At 38.7% G+C, this 8,964-nt stretch overlaps 1 pseudogene; it reads left to right on the top strand.

Moving 5' to 3' along the window:
- Positions 1 to 1,756: 1,756 nt before the first annotated feature.
- LOC132762121 (proteasome subunit beta type-2 pseudogene) lies at positions 1,757 to 2,310 on the top strand (annotated as a pseudogene).
- The last annotated feature ends 6,654 nt before the right edge of the window (positions 2,311 to 8,964 follow it).

The raw sequence follows: 8,964 nt of genomic DNA on the forward strand, positions 1-8,964 counted from the left end.
CCTAGTATTTAGAGCAGCAGAAAACAAGTCTGCTCCATCTTCATTATGAAATGCTTTGAAACATCTAAAGTTTCCCAGTTCCTTAAGCCACTTCACAAAGGACATAGCTACCAGACCTTTCATCATTTTGGTTGCCCTTCTCTGAGCATATTGCAGCTTGACAATGTATTTTCTGAATTGTGATGCCTATAACTAGACATTGTATTCCAGGTGCTTTGTTTCATTCTGAAGTTAGAGACTTCTCGACAATTTGTCATGCCACATTAAAACAACTTCTCTCACCAGCAATAAGAGTGACAAATATTATTCATCACTCCAAACTCTGTTGATAGGCACCCAAAAGTTGCAGGGAGAGAAAAAAAAGAGCTAAATAATGATATTCTGTCTTATGTATGCAGCTGCATAGAGCTGAAGGCACCTGTAGATCTGTGCAGTCTGGTGAAACCATTGGAATTGAGGTATGATTTACAAGTTCATTATCATGTAAAATTATGTTTCGGCCACATGTCCAAAGAAAACCCTAGGAATCTCTGAATTTTTTCTCCGATACCAGTTTAACTAAAGATTTTACTTGCCTGCTTAACAGCCCAGCTAAAATATTATCCAGCAAACCCATTAAGACTCTGAGGATTAATTGACTTTTAGATGTCATGAGCCCTGAAGGACTCATCTGCTAACTAGCTCATGGAAATAATTAATGTCTGAGGTCATGTGATCGTTACATTAAAATGTCAAGGAAAAACAATTTCTTTGCATAAGTAAAGCACAGAAGAATATGATCACATTTTAACAGGAAAGTTTTTTTTGTGAGATATGCAGCAGAACTTACAACTTGGACTGGATTGATTCTGTGAGGAAATATGGATTAACATTTAACTCTGCAAAGCATGCCAAATTCTCATACTACAAAAAGAACTGAATCATTCCACTTGCCAATGGACGGCTTCCTGGGACATTCCAATACCAGGTTTTCATAGCAACAGAAGGAAAAGAAATCCATAAATATAGGAAAAATTAGCCTGCAGCAATCCCTTAAGCAGTGAGAGGAATGAGCTATATCCATGTATGTAACAAACAATGGGGGCAGATCATATTTTTATTGCCTCTGCTCCTGACAAATCACTGCCTATACTTCCTGTCTTCCTGCTTTGGGATGGTGTTATCAATTGTTGTTAAAATGGCTTTTAAAACCATTCAGGACCATCTGCCCCATGTATTTCAGGAAGCTCAGTCTCAATCTTCAATGTTAAGTTGTTGTATTTTAGCTCTAATGCAAATGCACACAACAATATTCTGACAAAGACAATGGCTAGCATTCTATATTGCACTCATGGAGTTGTAACCAGAATCATGGAATTGTATGAGATCCTTGTTCAGTAAGACCGCACAGTCACAATTATGCATTCAATAGTAGAGATATGTTCAGCTGGCAAATGTGGCACCGGGAAATTATGTTTATAGCCCCACCTCCACTACCACCACCACCAACCAGCAAGTCTGCAAAATCAGAAGTAAAATTCTGGTTATAATTCCTAATATGTTCTCACTTGCAGGTGGGAATGGGAAGGAAATGTCATCTTCCTGTGTTCTGGCTACTATCTGGAAAGACCCTCAACATTCATTGTGACCTTATCTATACTGGACCAAAAAATCCAGAGTCATTGTGAATGGACCTCTAACTGCCTTTATGAGTATTCTGGTTTTTGTTTTTGTTTTTTTGGGTTTTTTTGCTAGCCTCTGGTGTCCTGTCATCAGAATGTAGTTCCTTCTTGGCATCCATGGTCCAGACTTCGTGCTGGTTGCCACTGACAATGTGGCCACCTCCAGCATCATCCACATGAAGTACGATCATGACAAGATTTTCAAGATGAGTGTCTGTGTCGGTGAAGCTGTTGACACTGTCCAGTTTGCAGAATCCTTCAAGAAAAATATCCAGCTCTGCAAGATGAGGAATGGATATGAGCTATCTCCAACTGCAGCTCCATTTTCACATGGTGGAATCTAGCTGACTATCTGCGTAGTAGAACTCCGTATCACATCAACCTCCTCTTGGCGGGTTATGTTGAGCACAATGGGCCCGCCCTCTACTACATGGAATACCTTGCCTCTTTAGCAACGGCCCCCTTCGCAGCCCATGGTTATGGAGCATTCCTCACCCTCAGCATCCTTGACAGCTACTACAAACTAGGTATCACTCACGAGGCAGCCATAGAGGTTCTCAAGAAATGTCTAGAGGAGCTCCAGAAGCATTTCATCCTGAATTTGCCATCCTCCAATGCCCGGTTCATCAACAAAGACGGCATCCACTAAGTGACCAACATCACCCTCCTCAAACCAGGGGCCTGAATGCCATCAGCACTTCCCTCTTTCCACAATTTTTTGGCTTTTTGTACTTGTTGGAAATACAGAGCTCAGTGTATTGCACTCTACAAATACAAATAAAGGCTAGCCTCTGTCTGTGCTGCTTTCAGCAAAGTTGGGGATATCCTGGAATTTCCTTGAACTTCAGGGCAGTCTGGACAGTTGGATCAAATCCAGAGGGACACCATGACCAACTTTCTCTTTCTGCACTGATCAGTGAAGAGAAATGGGATGGATTTAGTCCATCTTAGCTTTCCTCCTACCTGGCTATGGAGCTCTGTCTGAATCTCTGCCCATCACCTATCATGTCTGTATGTCAGAACAGGTGCCTTTGTGACCAGCAAGAAAGAGAGATCATCCCCTTCTTCTTGCTTGTCATGCAGGTGTTTGTTCTGACATCAGTAGAAGGGACTACAGGAACTTGGTAGAAGCTCCACGGCTGGCTAAAAGTGACAACAAAAGATATGACTGCCGAATGGGATGGATACAGTCCCAGGCTGTCAGAAGAATAGTTCCAGATTCAACATGTAACATTGCTTCAAGGGCAGGCTTACCCTGGGGTGTCAGAGTAGTTAGCAAGGTTTGGCGAGTTATGCATTCATTGTTCAAGTGATATAGGATAATAATTCAGGACTGGAGATAGTTGATTTCTAATGTGTTCATTGTCTTGCCATATGAGGTAGTTAGGAATTGGGTTGTTGTAGGTTTTTCAGATTATATGGCCATGTTCTAGAAGCATTCTCTCCGCACGTTTCATCTCTGAGGATGCCTGCCATAGATGCAGGTGAAACATCAGGAGATAATGCTTCTAAAACATGAACAAACTTTTGTTAGGTCTGCGCTTTGTTGACTATATGTGACCCATTTTATGGGAACTCCAATGACTTTCAGTTTACTTCCAATCCAGATTTCAAATTTCTGGATTTTGAATATAACATTCAGCAGGTTGAGGTCAGAATATCTGTACAGATGTCTCCTTTCAAATGAAACTGCTTGAAATCTAAGGTTCTTAGCACAGACCAATTTGCATGTCCTTCCTTCCTGTGAAGCTAGATTAATGGGTTTGACATGGGAGTTGAATCCCTTCCAAAGGAAAGTCAGGTTGGCTCCATCTCACTTGAATTTCTGACAGGTGACTAAAACAAAAGCATTCACGGTGGTCCTTAAAATCAGAAGTCATGGAAACTCTGGCTTCTTTTAACTGAAGTCACCAGATTGAGGTGATTCTTGTATATTTATTGTGTATAGAAGAGGGAATACCAGGCAGTGTTGTTCATCATACAACCTGGTAGCAAACAACAGTTGCTGATCTACACAACTGTTATATGTATAGGAACCAAATCCAGTCTTCAGTCAGACAACCAAACTTTTGATTGGATAGTCACCCCTCCATATAAAATGGGATTAAGGGTGCAGGATTTCCACAAAAGTAGAAAAGACTTTTGTGGGAACACTCTTTCTAAGGGCCCTTTCCCATAGCCATAAAACCCAGAATACCAAGGCAAAAATTCCACAATATCTGGTTTGAACTTGGTTATCTGAGTCCACACTGCCAGTTATTCCAGTTCAAAGCAGATAATGTGAGATTTTATTCAGCTCTGTGGAAGGGACCCTAGAGATCCCCAGAGAAGACATTTTAGTCAAATCTGTGGATATTCAAATTTTCACAAGTCAAACCTGTAAATATGAAGGAACAATTGTATTTAAAGAGTTGCTTTAGTCTGTTTAAATGTTTTGTTGAAAAATATTTGAAGTTACAATATTCATTATTTTAAATGTTTTCATGCTTATATAATCTCAGGGGTCTTGATACATTGAAATGTGGAAAAAAAAAAGCTTACACTAAAATGAGGCAAAACCTTTATTTTCTCCACTTTCTGCTGTGTTTTGGCTGCTTCTGCTTCATTCTAGATAATGATGCTACTCGATAATGAAACATTTTTCCTTTCTAAAGACCAATGAGGGCAACCATCATTTCCACACAAGAATGTCTCTGGAGATAACATCTTGATGTGCCATCATTCTCAAAGTCATTCTTGTGGGGAAAATATGGATGCCCTCACTGACCTCCTGTAAAAATATCTCAGCAATTCTGAGAAGGGGAATGCATTTTATAATTTGAGCCATGTTCAGTGTACCTTTAAAAAGAGTGTGTTGAGAAGGGGGAAATGATCAGCTGTTTAACTCCGCAGACAAGTAAAATTATGGAGAAAAACTATTTGCCAGAGGTACTAAATTATCAGAGAAATGTCTGACTAATAAGGGGTACATCTGGTATATGGAGAAGAGGCACATAAAAATCTAGTTAATATCTAGGATTAATGTGAGCGTATGACAAACTGCTTGGCTGAAACAAACATATTGAACTGAACTGAGTCCAGATTCCATGTGTTCCCCTTCAGAGCTAATGAGAATGGAAATGGATGAAGAAAAACACAATTTTATTTGGATCTGGCAGGTTTTTCTGATGTGTTATTATGGATTTGAGTGCATTTGCTATCTAAATTCCTGGGGAACCAATATTTGGTGTGTGGAGGGATCACTAAGGGTGTTCCTATAGTGTAGAATTAACATAGTTTGATGCCACTTTAAATACCATGGCTCAATGTTATGGAATCCTAAGGTTTATAGTTTGGTGAGGTTGGCTCTGCACTGCTTGGCAGAGAAGGCAAAATAACTTGTAAACCTAGGACTCCAATGATCCACAGCACTGAGCCATGCCAGTAAAAATAATGTCAAGCTGCATTAATTCTACAGTGCAGATAAGGCATGGACAAACTGTTTGGCCTTGGGGTTGCATTGTGGGCCCAACCAGGAGGGAGGGCAACCATGTACATGCTGGGTGGTGTGGACCCAGGAGGGGGAGGTCCTGGCAGAGAGGGGGCCAGGACGGTGCTGTTTGCTCCATTCTTATGCTGAGAGGAAAACTAGTCATTTGGTGGCTGTCCTGATCCTCCACTAAATCCTCCTCCCCAGTCTATGGCTGTCCTCTTGGCATTAAGCTGGGAGGAGGTCAAGACACACAGTGTCTGAGAGTGCTCCAAAAGGCTCTCAGCTGCTGTGTACCTTCCTCCCTGTCCTTTCTGAATAAGGATGTGATGAGCCATCATATACTTATGCCAAGAGGACAGGGAAAATGAGGAGGGCCTGAAGTAAGCACCCAGGAAGTTGCATCTGGCTCCAGGCCTTGGTTTGCCCATGCCTGGTGTAAATGCACCCTCAGTTCTCACTCTCTTGTTTTTTCATTTTTTCCAAACTTTACTTGTGTGTGTCCCAAGCTTTGCTTTTTAATAAAACTTTATAGGAAATTGTGGTCCTCTGAAATTTCACAAGTTTTAAACTGGTGAAAAAGTATGTCTTGCCCCAAAACACACACACACACACACACACATATGTATAAACTGGCCTCACTTCTAAGACAAGGGCAGATTTAGAGGCCAAAACTATTTATATTCATATAACCTGTGAATGAATCAATGGTCATTCTACAAAGATGGGAAAGCAGCAATGCCACTTCAATGAACCAGTTACCCTGGCAGCTGCCATCACAATTTTCTCGCCCAGGCATTCAAAAAGACCAGAAATGGCATCACAATGGAGAGAGTAGAGGGGTTTGGTGCCTTTTGAGGGACAGACTAAGCTCTTACCTTTCACCATGCTACTCTGAGATGGGAATGATTTCTTTTTTTTAATGGGGGTTAAGGTACAGTACTTACATTGACCATGATTTTTGGAGTTGATTTTTTGACTAAAATTTCTAGATTTGAACATGAGTAAGAAGTTTGCTTGACTTTCTAGTATGATTTTGTACCAGAATTGTCTGTTTCAGGGATCAAAATGTTATTTTGAAATCACAGCATAATGCGCATGAATAACAATTTGAGCATCTTTTCCTATTATGTTTAGTCTCAGGTATGGTTAACACTTCTTTCTTATTACTCTGATTTGTTTTCCATTAAGTATTACTACAAGAGGGACATGTATTTTATGAGAAATTTCAAGAAATACAAGAGTTGAAAACAACCATACTTGTCCTTTAAAAAATAAGAGCAACAACAATAATTTGAAATGGCATTAAAGAAGTTGGTGCCCAGATTCCCAATCTAAACAAGGAGCAATTGGGTTTAACTAAATTTCACCTTTTGATGTATTTACTAGGGCTGGGCGGTTTCATTTCGTTAATTCGTAATTCATTAAAAATTCGTTATTTTTTTGTTAACGAAGCGATAACGAACCATTCTGGAGCAACTTAAAAACGAAACGAATTTTTCAATTTGTTTCGTAAATGCTTCGTATTTCGTTATGTATTCATTTTGTTATTGGTTTGAGGTCGTTTTGTTATTATTTCCACATGTCTGGGGCAAGTTTTATTGTTGTTTTTTGTTTAATTAGTGAAAAAAAATAATATCACACTAACAGTCAACAACAGAGGGAGAGGGAAGCTTCAGAAGTTTTTTTAGTGTATTGCGTGATCGCAGCCGCCATTAACGAATCGATTCATTATTGTTTCGTTATTGTTTTGTAATTTTTTTACCATTTACGAAATTTCGTAAATATCGAACTTTTTTTAAGGAAAATTTCGGAATTCTTTTAAATATCGAAATGCAAAAAACCCCAAAAAACGAATCGATTTTAGAAACAAATTTTTCCGTTGTTACCCAGGCCTAGTATTTACCAGAATCATCACTGATTTTTATACAAGTCCATGATTACAACTTTTGCTAAAGATGATATTCAAACAAGGTACAGGTATTTCATGAACTAGTATAAGTTCTTCTATGAGGATTACCTTTGAACCTGTAGCACATTGAAAAGTAAAGCAAATTCAAAATGTATCAAAATGAAAGTGAAGGTGAGAAAAGGCAATATATTATTATTAAAAATGGAGCAATACAAAATATGAGATAATAAAATGGTCACATTATAATAGTTTAATCAACTATATAATATGGTTAGCAAAGGAGAAAATAATATAAGATACAGGTGAAAGCACAACCATTGAAGCTATGACAACATGGATAACAGAAGAAATTATAATAGAGAAAATGCAAAATAACTACAAGACCTCTATTGCATTCCCATACTACACTTACCTCCAAGAGCCCAAGCTGCAAATGTAAAGGTTATTAATATGCTACAGATTAAATGCTGTGTGATCAAGCACAATCTTAAACAAGTGTCTACTGTATGAGCCATAGGCATTTTTAATTTATAAACAGAAAACAACACAATTGTTAGAAATAAGCAGAAACATTTGAGAAAGAAGTCTTTTCAGAAAGTAACCTAGATCGAATAAACCCAGAATATCTCATTTAATTGTGGTGTCGCACTCCAGAACAGAATCACCTCTGACTTTAAACACTACACCAGCTGGGTAAAACCAGCAAGCAGTTTATTAAGGAATATATGTAGCCAAAGCAGTAAAAAGTAACCCACAGTAAAAAGTAATCCAATTAATACAAAGGAAGACAGGAACCAAAAGTCCAAGGAAATCCATGAAACTAGGCACTTGAATACATGAACAAACAGAAGCATATCCCATAGGCAAAGCATGAGATAGGGAAACCTTGGTGCTTGAAACTTGGCACTATTCTGATGTTTCCTCAACTGAAGCAATCATCTCACACAGATCATTTATAAACTCTTCCCTGACTCCAGAACTTCTAGGAACAGATTCTTTTTTTAGTTTCAGTTTACTATCTATCTTCTGTTAAAGCCCAGCTGCACAGATTGTCTCTGTTTACTAAAACCTATTTCCCTGTTTTAGGTTTCACTCCCATCATTAACTCCTGCACCTGGAACCTCCAAACCAACTTCATTCTCAGATAACTGACCAGAGAAATGTGGAAAAAGGCCTTTCCCCAGCCCGGAACCTTGAGAATCTTCTTGCAGCAACTCAGTTATCTCTAGCTTCTCTTTCTTCTCTTCTCCATTCAGGCCCAAGCTATCCCTCATGCCCAAAACCACCAAACCCTGCCCCAGGAACCGGATCAACATCCCCATTCCCTTCATGAATATCAACATAAACATCCTGCCCATTCCTATCATGAATAGCAACATGAACATCAGACACAATCACAGGCTGAACAGGCTGATATACAACATAAGGTTCAGTTCTGCATAGGTGTAACCAATAACCGAGGCAAGCTTGCAATGTTGAAAACCAAAAATAACTTAAATAAAAATTTAAGTAAATTCTACATGTTTACCTGTCTTGAGATGTAATATCTCTTGATGAATCCAAATCATAAAACTAGGAAAATTAGAAAAACAAATCCATGCCAAAAAAAAGTAAAGATATGAATGGGGAAAATAATTCCATGTTTTTGTTTCCCAAGTATTGAAAAATGTTTCTCTATTTTAAATGGACAATTCAAAAGTTCAGCCCAAATACAACCAAAGTTAGTTTCTTTCTCTCATCTGAAAAGGCATGTAATTCTTAACTCCCAATATAAATAGAAGTCAGAAGAAAGAATCAAAGACAAAAGAGGAGTAACGGTTTAAATGAAGTGTAAGGAAGATGTGTGTGTGAAGAAGGGGTGTTGTGTGAGGAATAGGTGTTGCATGAAAAAGATGTACCCCTTTTCAGCTATTCTCAACCTT

The sequence above is a fragment of the Anolis sagrei genome, chromosome 1 (genome assembly GCF_037176765.1).
Source record: "Anolis sagrei isolate rAnoSag1 chromosome 1, rAnoSag1.mat, whole genome shotgun sequence".
Lineage (NCBI taxonomy): Eukaryota > Metazoa > Chordata > Lepidosauria > Squamata > Dactyloidae > Anolis > Anolis sagrei.